The sequence below is a fragment of the Rattus norvegicus genome, chromosome 2, assembly GCF_036323735.1.
Source record: "Rattus norvegicus strain BN/NHsdMcwi chromosome 2, GRCr8, whole genome shotgun sequence".
In the NCBI taxonomy this organism is placed as follows: domain Eukaryota; kingdom Metazoa; phylum Chordata; class Mammalia; order Rodentia; family Muridae; genus Rattus; species Rattus norvegicus.
The window spans coordinates 222,818,505-222,832,595 of record NC_086020.1 but is presented as its reverse complement, the minus strand read 5'-3'; positions in this window follow the sequence as shown (position 1 = coordinate 222,832,595).

Here is a 14,091-nt window from a genome sequence, read left to right as displayed (position 1 = left end):
CATATCTACCCTCTGCCCTTGCAACCTCCCCCACAAAAGAAAAATAAAAAATAAATAAAATTGTCATCTTGGAAGAAGTAGTATGCCGCAGGATGTCACACAGTATACCCATTTGTCCACACATCCTTACTTGCAAGTGTTCACTGCAATGAGTCTGGTTGGAAGCCTCTGGCCTCTGCTACACTATCAATATTGGATCCTCACTGGGACTCCTCTTGGATATCCTGTTGTTGCCCTGTGTCATGAAGATACTGCTGCCTTAGATCCTTTCACAAGCCTCAGCAGTTCATAGGCGGGGTATAGATGTGGAGTGGACCAACTCATAGCCCTGCATCTGGACCTGGGTAGTAGCTACGTCAATACATGCGCCAGCTCTCCCACATCCATACTACCAGGGTGAGCTCTCCAGCACTGCCCGTGCTACCTCACCCAATGCTGAATCTGACAACGGGTAGAGCCCACTTTCCTACTCTCATGGCTTACCCGGCTCACGCACTGCTCTCCCAGGGTGCCGCAAAGAGTAAGGAGAGCCAGTTCTCGAGCTCTCGTGACCTGGGGGCCAGCTCTCCTGCCTGCCCCATAGAAAGGCCTTTACTCAGCTTCTACATTTGTAACACAGTGCCTCAATGCCTGCCCCCTTCTCTCTCATACACATATGAGTTTCCTGAAATCGCCAGCTACCTTATCCCACCAAATATCAAATAACTATCATTTATTGGGCACCAGGCCAAATGTCTCTCATATTTTATTTTCATTTCCTGTTATAGATGAGTATGCAAGTGTCATTCTTATGCTGTGATCAAAACACTCTCATTCAAAGCAACTTAGGGAGTAAAGAGTATTATTTGGCTTACACATCCAAGTTGCAACGCATCTTTGAAAGATGTCAAAGCAGGAATCATGGAGGAACACTGCTTGCTGACTTTCTCACAGGCTCATGATTAGCTCCCTTTCTTATACAGCCCAATATACTGCCTAGGGATGTTGCCACCCACAGTGGGCTTGGCCTTCCTGTGTCAACTGAAAACTAAAATGAAGAGAATCCCTCACACGTGTTCACAAACAAAACTGATCACAACAACTTTATTGAGTAATAAAGACCTTTTTTCAGGCGATTCTAAGTTTCATCAAGTTGATAGTCTGAAGATGATGAGGAACACAGAAACCATCCTGTAGAGAAGTTAGCAACTTGCTAAGTTTACCTGGTTGGTAGGTTGCAAAGGTGAAGCTTGGACCTGGGTTGTTCTGGTTCCAAAGCTTCTTCTAATTACAGTTAAGTTTGACGTGTGAAGGGATAGAAACCTAACATGACCTTGAAACACCGTACTTCATTTTAGTATGGACTTAGAAAACCTTAGTAATCCATCATGAAAAAAAGAATGTGTTAAACAGAAAAGGCATTTTTAAAGTGTGTGTGCGTGCACGTGTGTGCATGCATGTGTGCATGTATGAGTGCAAGCGTGTGTGTGTGTGTGTGTGTGTGTGTGTGTGTGTGTGTAGTTGGTTCTCTTTCCACTTTGTTTTTAAGACAATCTCTCATGTTCCTCTTGCTGTGCGCATGCTCCAAGCCATCTGGCACGTGAGTTTCTACCGTTCTCCTGCCGCTGCTTCTCATTGATCGGAAGCAGTTGTGGGATTAGAGACTCCGATCACAGTATCCATTTTAAGTGGGTCCCAGGGATCAGAGTCTGGTCATCAGGTTTGCTCAGAAAGCACATTCACCCACTACCCCAGCAAAGTGCTTATTTTTTAAATGTTCTAAATCTTCAGAATAAAATGGATTAGCAACAACAAGGCTTGAGTTATGAGTTCTAGTTTGGCTGGCAGATGCTCGTAAATCCTCATCCAGCTTCTTCAAGGATGATCATCAAGGATGTTTCCGATTGTTAAGGAAAGAGATTCCACTCCAGTGGCAGTTTCAGGGAAGTGAGCAAACTATTTCCTTTCAAGAAAGAAAAGAAACTTCTCTATGTATGGAGTGCAATGCAGCTATAAAAATATAATAATAAATGTTTAGCACATACTTGTTGGTATAAGGAAGTCTCTGTGTTGAGCATAACGTTGCTAAAAAAAAAAGAAAGAAAAACACAATAAAGATGAAAGAATGAAACAGAACTGTAGGGCAGAAGTTCCTAAGCTTTTCATCTGATAGATGGCTGGGCTTTACCCTGCTGCTGACGATCTACTTTGACAAGTGATGGAGAACTAAAACTCTCAAACAGTTCTTAGACACCTCTGCTGTTACTAATCCCAGTACCATACTTTCTGTAAAATGAGGAAAATGGAAGGAAAGGGGGATTCTTGATTTTTCTTGCCTGTGCCCATAGGCTGAGCATCAGTTCATCCGTGTTGTCCTCTTCCTTTGCTTCTGAAATTGTATCATCAGTTCGCCTAGATCTCCAAATTGCTAACATCCCATAATAGACTTGCCTGGAATTGTCAGCCTCAATGATCACGTGAGCCTGTTGGTTCTGTTTCTCTCAGGAATCCCAACCAACGTAAGTCAGCATGAGAAGAAATGGACAGAGCCATGATATGTTGAAAGGAAACTTGGGATTGAATTAATATGAGGATGAGGCAAAATTCACATTTGAGTCTTATTTTCTTGCATGATTCAGTAATCTTTTTTTTTTAACCTTACTGCTTTTAAGGAGAATTTAAAAATCTCTTTGAAGTCCTGGTAGCCACATCCTTTTTCCACTACCCAAGCCATCCACTCTGCACCCAGAGCTCAGCATCTCTTTATGAGTTAGGGAGTGGGGGACACATATTATCTGTGTTTTAGTTAGCCGATCTCCATGAGGGCCATGGGGTAGTCCTTCATTGACTTCACAATGATTTCTCCACAAGAGTTCTAACATGATATTACATCTCCAAGCAAAACTTTTAACAACTTCTCTTGCCCTGCGTTAATTTAAAAGCACAGCACACCTACAGGACCCCGTGCAATGTGCTCACTGTGAGGGACAGCTTCATAGCAAGCGAAGCACGTCAGAGCCTCCATAAGCCAAGAACCACATCATCATCTGAACAACAACTGTAAGAGTAGAGGCCAGAGCTCTCAGACACACAGCATCTTCAAGCCATCAGGAACCTCTGGTACCTCTCTTCCAACATTTTCGAGATGAGTGGTATCTAAACTCAGGAGAATAAGGCTTTTCTTGAACTCTTAGTCACTGGGACATCCTGTCTTAACAGGAGGAGCTCAATAGTAGCTAAGTCGAATTTTAAATAATTCGAAAAGTACTATTTCCTCATCTCAAAACACTTCACGCTTCGCTGAGAGTTAAAGGGAGATAGAAGATGGCTCATTTAGCCAAGAATGAGGGGGAAAAAAAGAGAACTCCGAAGCTTGGGTTTCTCTGGCCATGAGTGTGGTTTGGGTTGTGCTGTGTTTACCCTTAGAAAGATGTGGCATCCCATTTTTATTTCTCAAAGGGCTTTAAATGCTTATTAAAAAATGTTCTTTGAAATCAAATAGCTCTTTAAGGCCTGTGTTTTGATGATTTGATTGTAAATGAATGGAAAGCATATGGATTAAGTCACACATGGTTTTAAGGAATTACAGGCAAAAAGTGTCTAACAAGACACATTGAGAGTTTACCAAATTCAACTGTTTGAAAGAAAAGTCATGGGCTAAGAGAAAAACAATCTGAATTTTTAATTGAAAAAAATGTAAAGGCCTGTATGTGAAGAGTTTGGCCAACGAGTCAAGCATCTCCAGTTACCATCTGGTCCAGTATTTCTACCATACACAATTCTACAGTAAGCTAACTCCGCAAATGTTTTCTACGACAATTGCTATTCTGAAACAGAGGGCTTCAAATAAGACAAGTAGCATTTTGCCTCCTAACCGGGACTGAGATACAAACTCTAAAATGGCTATTGTTTTTGTCATTAATGAAACTGTCTCTGTGTGGAAATATCTCTGTTTCAGAATGAAACTAGTTTTGTGTCATTGGGATTTACCTCTCTGGCCACATTCTAAAGCAACGCTTCCCTGTGCAGAGGGAAGGGATGGGACCCAGCTGAAGAGTTTTGAAAGTAGGATCTACTCAGTTTTGTGTTTAGAAGAACCAAGGAAACAGGAAAAAATGTTGAAGCTGGAGGTTGGAAGAGTAAGCCTTCTTCACGAGAGAAGGAAGTCATTCGAGTAATGAGAGGGGATGACCAGTCTAAGACTGGGACCTAAAAGTATACAGGAGCTGAAGTCCAGTGACCAGTCCCAAAGCAGTCAGGGGACTCCTCTGAGAACATGCTGAACTCGGCCTTCTGAAACAACCCCCTCCTTCCCTTCTGGCGTTAGCAATGCAGAGGGGACGATGCTCTTTAGATTTCCTGTTTTAGCTTTTCCCTTATTTCCCACAGGTTATTTTTTTTTTCCAGATCTTGTGTGTGTTGCTATTTCTCAAAAATGCAGCCCTTAGGCATGGTCCTAACTATAGGCTGTTGTTATGTTCTTGGCTACCTTCCTTGCTCCTGCGGAGATTAACATTAACCACCAACGTGACAAGATCTAGGATCAATCCCTCATAAAACAAGTCTTGGGCAGACCTATGAAGACTTATCTAGAGTAGGCTAGGCCCTGGGCATGCCTGAGAATTTTCTGAATTAGGTTAATTGGAATGGGAATACCCACCCTAGATGTGGGCAGCACACACACCACACACACATACACACACACACACACACACACACATACATACATACAAACACCACACACACACTCACACATGCACACCACACACACACACACACATGCACACACCACACACACATACAAATACCACACACACACTAACACATGCACACACGCACATACAAACACCACATACACACACACATACTCACACACACAAACATACAAACACAAACATACAAACACCACACACACACTCACACATGCACACACCACACACGCATACAAATACCACACACACACACTCACACATGCACACACACACACATACAAACACCATACGCACACTCACACACACACAAACATACAAACACAAACACACAAACACCACACACACATACTCACACATGCACACACCACACACACATACACACACAACACACACACACACACAACACACATACACACACAGCACACATACACACACAACACACATACACACATACAAACACCATACACACACTCACACATGCACACACACATACAAACACCACACACACACAAACATACAAACACCACACACACTCACACATGCACACACATGCACACACATGCACACCACACACACACAAACACACACACATAATTTATATTAAATTAATTTCTGACCAGCTCCAAGTTTATTCTCGTATGTGGTTTAATAGTTATAACATTTTTTTTCAGAATTACCCAGTTGTCCTAGTATCATTTTCCTGTAGCTTTGCCCAGAAATTCCAGATGCAAGCTTTCTTCAGTGGTGAACTTCTATATAGTCTTGAGTCTCATTTGAGTGGTTCATTCTATTCCATTGGCCTGAGTAGTCATGCCCCAGTACCACATAATTTTAATTAATAAAAACATTAATTATCAAAACTCCTTTCAGAGGAGGGAGGGGAAACCGTGGTAAAGATGCACTGTTAATTAATTAACTAGTTAATTAATTAATAAAAACCTCTTTATACAAAACCATTTCGGTCCTCTCCAACCCACCATCTGTCATTAATACTCAATTTCAGTGTTTTCTTGGCTATTCTTGTGTCTTGTTCTGTATGAACCTCAGAGTCAACATGATCTGCACCCGAAAGCACGCTGGTACATTTCCTGGGCTCACTGGTATCTACACCGTATTGATGTGTAGACAGTGACACACAAAGCCTGGCTAAGGTTTTCCATCATGTTATTTAGGAGTATATATGATTCTCATGGAGTTTGTACATATTCTACATTGAGCACATTATCAGTATTTTCTGCCATTACAAATACTTTTCTCTTCCATTTAGCTCCTGAATGAAAGCTTATTTTAAAGTCTTCATATTGGCCATTTGGTTTTGTGGAATCATTTGTGCATGAGTTAGTTTTGCCATTGACTCTGGAGACTCTAATTATCCTCTACTATTAGCTGTTTTTTCCTTTCTGATGCTGTTATTTTTCTTATCTTTTCCCTAATCACGTTGCCTGACACTTTAATGCCAAAAAATATTGGAGATGGTAGACTGACTCAGGTTTTAGGTTCCCCATGAAAATTTTACTTGGATATTTTAATAAAGATTTATTAAGTTAACCTTTTATTCCTATTTTCCATAACATCTTTATTAGAATGAAAATCGGTCAAAGGCAACCTTTTGTATACTAAAATTAATAAACTTTCTAATGCAAGGTCATCTTGAATTTTGGTATAAATCACACTTAGCCTAGTTTATTGGGTTTTGATGTGATAAAGTCTGCTCATTAATATTTTACTATTCCTAAGTGATGTACTCCCACTATTTGTCAACTTAGCAAAACTTGACTCGCTTCTTTGAAAGAATTTGGAAAATTTGGACAATTAGACTCATTTTCCTGATTTTCTGTATCCTAATTTTAAGATGGTGTCGCATGTTTCCTGGGAATGATTTTTAGGCCTTTTTTTCTTTCTGTTGTGTACTCCTTCTGTGGTTACTCTTTTTCCCCTACAAATATTTGCTTATTGAAATATCCAGATATTTCACTGGGATAAATTTTAGTAAATCTGTTTTCAAGGTTATTTTCAGAGCTATGTAAATTTGTCTTTTGTGATATGAAAGCTTCTCTGTAATCAATGATTTTCTCCCCATAATTTCTCATTTTGTCATCTATACATTTTCTTCACTAACTTAGCCATTGGTTTCTGCATTTTAATGAATTTTCCAGGGAAATGGAACTACTATTTATTGATTTTTATACACAGTTTCTTTGTTCTTTGCTCATGAAATTCTGCTAGGAATTTATCCTTCCACGTGCTTTCTTTTTATTTTGTTTGTTGTCTGTTTCTGGATCTTTTATTTGCACTTATTAAGACATTTCAGTCTGTTCCTTTCTCCCTCTTGTCACTGCTTTAAACATGACTCCCAGATGTGGTTAGAAGGGATCCATTACTGTTTTCCAGAAATTCTATAAGTTCTGTTTGTGTTTCCCCTTTTACTCAAGATTTAACCTCATAAAATATTTTTCAATATCAGCATGTAAGTTTTGTGAGGTTTAAACCATTTTAAGACCATAGTTGTAATGCATTATGATCTGGGAATGTTGCTTATAACATTGTTTCTATATGAAATGCATAAATATCTTTTTATGGTCTAAAATTTATATAATTTATTTATAAATGCACCATGAAAATGTGAAAAAAGGAATTCTCTATTACCAATGTGTAATATTCTGTATGTATTCACTCAGTGGGGACGGCCTTACCGTTTTCTTTCATTGGCTGTGTGTCCCGGCATAGTCTTCATTTTGTACTTCATAGGTTCTAGGTTATAGCACTGACAGTTGTCCTGTTTGACGTGAGGGTGCTCAGAACTACTGTGTGTCAGTGTAACCTGGGGCTCAGCTCTTCTTCTGCCTTGGTTGATCCTTTTTTTCTTTCTTTCTTTCTTTTCTTTTTTTTTTTTTTTTGTACAAAATCTGCTTTCTCTGACAAGTCAGCCTGGTGTAAATTAACTTATTAGTTTTCAGCATTTTTGATCCTATTTTCTCAGACACATCTCTCATAGTCAGAAAATTAAAGCTGTTCCATGAGCCCCTCTTTGTTTCAAAGGGAAGATAAGTTTATGCCCATTTGTGGACAATGTTGATCTACTCTGTCTCTTTCTTTATGTATTACTCTTCTCTCTCTCTTTCTCTCTCTCTTTCTCTCTCCATTCTTTCCACTTTAATTTTATTCTTTCAAATTAGATAGATAGATAGACAGACAGACAGACAGACAGACAGACAGACAGACAGACAGATAGATCAACAACCTTGTGTGGTCTTGGACCTATAATCATGTTTTCTGGATGTTCTAAGTCAGTCCTCTTGCCAACAAGTCCATCTTCATTTCTCGGTTAAGAGAGACCCATCTAGATGACGTTCCATTTCCTTTTTGAAAGATCTACTGATGTTTATTTATGTGTTATATATGTGTTATATATGTGTGCATGTGTATGTGCATGGGTACATGTATGTGTGAGTTTATGTATATGCAGGAACCTGCCAGGTGCAAAGGGTGTCAGATCTCTAGAACTAAAGTGACACGCAGCTGTGAGCTGTGTGGTGATTGGACCTCAGCCTAGGTCCCATCAAGGTACAAGCTCTTGTAACCATTGAGTCTTCTCCCCAGCCTAAAGCTGCATTCCTTAAACTCCATGCTTGCCCGGTGAAAGTGAATTCAGTATAACATATCTTTCTGCTGTCTGGACAATTCTTTGGAGGAAATGTTTACCAGTTAATTTTTTTTTTGTTTTATTCTTATAGAGCCTTCCAGATTTTTTGTGTGTCTATCTCCTTTTTCTTATAAAACATTGGGTATTCAATCTCTGGAATCCCCCCTTTCTTCGTCGAAGCTCCACCTCCATACTCTGTAGTCACATCACTTTCCCCCCTCTTTTTTTTTTCTTTTCTTTTTTTTCCCCCCCGGAGCTGGGGACCGGAACCCAGGGCCTTGCGCTCGCTAGGCAACCGCTCTACCGCTGAGCTAAATCCCCAACCCCCACCTTCCCCCTCTTAATACTTCATCTTAATGACTCAGCATTCAGAATAATGATTGAATACCGAGAAACAAAAACAAAATACATTCAAATTAGATGGCTATTGTTGAGGGTTTTTTCCTACAAACTCTTTTAGAACAATATATACATTCTAGCATCCTTGTTATTTGGTTGTTTTTGTTTTCTGTTTTTTTTAAGTTTTAAAAGAGAAACCAGCAGGAAGGCCCTCCCTTATTGTCTTTTTGTTCTTGATGGTAGAAGCAAGATGGCGGAGGGATTGCCAGCCTCTGGGAAGCATTAATATGACATGTGTTGTGCTGCAGCTGTGGCTCGAAGGCTGACCAACCTTCAGCCATCGTCCTGTGGCAAATGTGCTTCCCCTGTCAAGCACCTGGGGAAGTAAGACTAAATACTACCAAAACTCAGGAAATGAGATGCCAAAAAGAAAAGTGTCTCTCACAGACTGAGGCATGAATTCCACAGAGGAGCAACATCTAAGCCCAGGAGGTCAGCTGTTGCACACTTGAAGATTTCAACAATCAGTTGTAAAATAAATGTCTGGTTTCAAAATGAAGACCAAAAAGAATTTTAAGAGACTGCTAAGCTTTAGAAAATTTGCAGTGCATACTTAGGAAATATCTTATCTATAGTATTGGGTCAGCTGCAACAAATGCTATAAACTACGTGTATGCAACTATGGTGGGAATTGGTGTTTTTTCACATTTCTGGAGGTGGTAAAATTGAATTCAGGGCATCGGCAGTGTCTGACGGGGGTCCGTTTCTTGGTACACACTCATACTCTCTCACCGTATCCCTCCACGATGGCTGTACAAGTTAGGCAGCTTCTTTTCTAAGAACACGAATCCTACTTCTGAGGTTATTCCTCCAGGACCAAATGACCTCCAATGTCCCACTCCCTAGCACCATTAGTGATGACCTTATACAAAATTAAACTGGGTATATGTAAACATTCAAATTATGAAAGTACTCATTAAATGCTGGCTACCATTATTATATATTCTGGAACACTCCACTGCAGCTCTCACTCCCATAGGGTCTTTAGCCTACATCATTTTCATTGATAGATGTCACATTACTGGCTCTAGTCATTAAGACCTATCCCTATGTCCAGCCTTGATATGAGGGCTTGTGCCCAGTCTTACTGTACTTTGGTAGGTCATGCTCATGCTCAGTAGATATCCCTGGAAGGTCTGCTCTTTTTGTGGGGAGAAGAGAACAGAGGAAGAGTTGATCTGGTGAAAAGAGGAGGTGGGAGAAGGACTTAGAGGGGTGGAGGCAGAGGAAACTGTGGTCAGGATGTAATGTATGAGAGAATAGATTTTTTTTAGTACCAATCTCTACATAACACCATCAGTTTAGAATCCACACAACCCTCAAAATGTTTCATTGCATTTGGGCATGTCTTTATATGCAAACATCCCTTGACAGCTTATGATAGCATCAATAAATCCTAAAGTATTTAAAGCACTCTTCCCAGCCTCTATTCAAAGCCATGATAGCTGTCCATCACTCCTACCTCTGAAAAAGACATTTCCTGAAGGAGCACTCAGGGCTTAGCTTGAAAGCTATGGTGGAGTTTATACATGGCTGATCCCTGAGAAGGTGTTCAGCCTTGTGTTTCCTGTGCCTTCTGAATGGTCCTTTTAGTATCCTAAAGCAGTATAACTTCCAAAGAGGACAAAAATCTCAACAGCTGGCTACATGGGAAGGCGAGGCAAATTATCCTATATCCTATAGACAGAGACACTTGATATACTTTGGATACAATTACATTATCATGTATTTTCCAAACTATAAAAAAACAACGTTAGAAACATCACACTTTCATGAGGGTGAGGCAAGAAGACTTCAAGTTTGAGATTGGCCTGGGCTACAGAGTACGTTCAAGTCAAGCCTAGGCTGGTTACCAAAATTCTGACTCAAAAACAAACAAGAAATGGATTCACGCTGCAAATTCCTTTTAAAGAATTTATTTATGTTTTAAAACCTGGGAACAAAGACATCAGACTTGAAAAAGAAAATATAAGAACAAACGAAGATACGATGCATATAAACATTCAAGAAAATACACGATAGGAAGAGGAAAGAAAGAGAAGAAATAAAAGAATGAAAATAAGGCATCCCCTCCAGCATGTTACAGCAGGAGGGCAGAGAAACTGTTTTCCATCCCTGACCAAAAGATTTGCTGTAAAACCTCTTTTATAAGCCCATTGGACCGAGTCGGCCATGCTTCACAAGGGAAGGGTAGAGCTTTGCATGTAACTAGTGTACATGAGTCCAGGCTTTGATGTCAGCACTGCAACAAGGTCAAACAAAAGGTTAAAGGGTAATAATAGAGAAGATAAAAAATAGGGCGACTGGGTGTAGCACTGGCAATGGGTACGCAATATGATTCTAAAGCAGATGTGAGCTATGACCAGGATGCCTCAGTGCGGCATGAAGAATACTATGAAAAGTACCCAAAAGCTTGTACTTTCCTTTATTTTTACTTGTTTATATATTGAAAGAACTGGTCAAAGTGCTGAGTCTTGCACAGAAGCTCACAGAAAGCTAAAAAGACCCCATGCACCTAGAAACAGCCTCTGCTTGGATCATGGGTTTGGTTTGATTTTTAATATATCTCTATACAGGCTGTATCACAGGAGCTGAGTCCCAGCATTATCAATACCTTTGATACATTTTTCTTTGCTGAAACCGATGCTTTCATTTGTTCAAAACTGGTCAAAAGGAGACTGTTGAGTTTTTACAATCTCTGTCTTTTTGGTGCTGGGATCTACCAAGCATCTTCCTTAAGGAATAAGCTTGAGGTCCTTCCTCATGGTCCTGGATACAGTGAATCTCTTATGCTTGGAAATTGAACATTTTGAGTAATACCCAGCGAGACTCTGGGTCTCGGAAGAGTCTTGGTTTTGACTTGGCTTCTCTGGTACTGACTCAGTAGGAGTGTGAAGATGCTGTGTCATCACTGCTGCTCCTCACTCAGTCCCCGTTGGTAATCGAGCAGTTGCAGTCACATTCTTACTCAATGCCTACGTTCAAAGGCATAGAGCTATCTTGTTACTGCTCCCTACATAACATCCATGATAGTAGTGTTGGGAAGGGAGGTGACAATCTTGACTCTCTTTGCTGAGTGGAGAAGGATGAGACATCTACTCAAGACTAAGTGGAGACAGACATTCGCCTTCCACCTGGTCTCCAGGGAAACTGTGAGGAAAGCCGTGGGAAGTCTTAATCCTCTATTTGGCCTCCTCTAGTACCACCGTAGTGAGTGACTTGTGGTGCTTCATTTCAGTTTGGTGACCGTGGATTCACCCCAGAGGTTGCCTGTATTGTGTTTTAAGCCTATGTTTGTAGGTCCTTCCTGTGGCTTCAGTGAGGGACAATGTCTGAAGCACTTCTAATAAGTGTAGAAGGTGGTGGTCCCATCTCATCTCCCAGAACCTCCACCCATAGGAACAGAATTAGTCCTTGCTAATCATCCCCGCATTGTATTACCCTTGCGAGTGCAGACAGTCAAAGCCGTGTAAAATATGGAATCCCATGCCCCTGCTATCTCTGTGTACACTTGCCTACTGCTTTATCATTCTCCTGGTTATAAACTGTTCTCTAGCAGCAATAGCAGCTGTAGAGCGTTGCCTGGAGGGATCAGAAGGACTATGTGTGGATGCTTTAAAGCCAGTGGAGCCTTTCCTGGAAGCCAGGCTGGGCTAGGCTTGGACTTACACAAAGCAGTGCCCAGTATTATGAAATAAGGAACAAGGCTACCTACAGAATAAAAACTCTGTCCTCTGTGTTGTCTTCAACATACAATTGCTTTTGTACACCAGCACTGTCTAAAAATACCTCGGGCACTGTCACCACTATGGATCTATAAGCTGCTCCAAAGATACTTTTTATAGTTATCATTGAAAGTAAAGTCAAGATGTAAGGGAACATTTTTCTATAAAATTGAAATGTTTGTTATAAGGTTGCTCAAGTTAATAGATTTGTTGCATAGTTTGAAATTCATGTTAATAGTCAACAATTTGGGGAGCTTGACACATTATAAATACATGTCTTTATAGGGTACAGTGCAACCACTGGTGCCATAGTCATCCCTGGACCCAGGCTGCTGCTAAGGGCCATGTCTGGGTTCGTGATCCTGCTGTAGCTGGGGTCTGTGCCGATATCTATAGCATGAGTTATCACTAAAGACCATGTGGGTGGCCATGGTCTGGACTGCCACCCAAGACCATGTGCATGTCTGAGGGACATGCTGCCACTTGGGGACATGCTAATCTGAGTGCCTTTGTGGTCACCTGAGGCCCATGCTGCTACCAGGGGGGCCATGTCTGGGTCTTTGGTCCTATCACAGCCAGGGGTCTGTGGTGATGTTGAGGCCTGTGCTACCAACAAAGGCTAGGTAGATATCTCTGTTCTGGGCTGCCATTTGACGCCATATTGATACAGAAGCACTGTGCTAAGCTGGCCCCACCCATCCCCTGAGCAGCACAGGAGAGCTGACACCTAGGTCAGTGGGAGAGCTGTCCCTGCCCCTCACTGGCTGCAGCACTCAGAAAAGCAACCCTGAACCTGGCCTGAGCAGCAGCACAGTAGATCTGGCACTGGCGGCAGGAGAAAAGGTGAGCTGGCCCTGAGGGCATAAAAGCAGGAGAGCTGGCCCCATTCTTTGCCAGGTGTGAAACTTGGGTGAGTTAGCCTGGACAGTGCTGGCCCTGGTGGTGTGCTTGTGGGAGAGCTGGTGGGCTGATCAACTCTACCACCCAGGCTCAGACCCAGGGCTTTGAGTTGGCTCACCCCAACATCTACCCCATCTATGAACTGCTGGAGCACAGAAAGGGCATAAATCCATGACACACAGGATGTCTAAGAAAGCAGTGATATCCTAATGAAACCTTAACAGGGACACATGTTGGTGTTTGCTGTGAAGGGTCAAGAGGAAGAAATAGATAGATGTACAGAAGCGACCTGAGAAGAGAAGATGTCACTTGCCTGTGGATATTTAAGAGATGAAGAAGTACATGAGGGTTAGCAAGAGGTACCTCTAAGAAGCAAAGTTTCAATTTTCAATCACAATGAGGACATTTGAATTTCTGCAAATGGAGGTGAGGAGCAATGAGGGAAGGGGGGCAGAACTTGAGCAGGAAACAATTAATGGGATCTCTTTGGTAGTAGATAAAAGGTGTCTTGAAGGAGAGAAGAGTGGGTGAGTTGTTGGTGACCTGATGGAGCTGGGAGCAGGGAAATGCAGCATGACCTCCTGAGGTGTGGTCTGAGCGGATCACATTTTAGCTTCCACAGAACGCTTCCTCCACCCTGGAAACGTCCTCAGTACCAAAACATCTGTTATCCACTCCTTCCTCTCCATAGTATAAAACAGGTCCTACCTGGTGCTGGAAGGCACAGCTACTA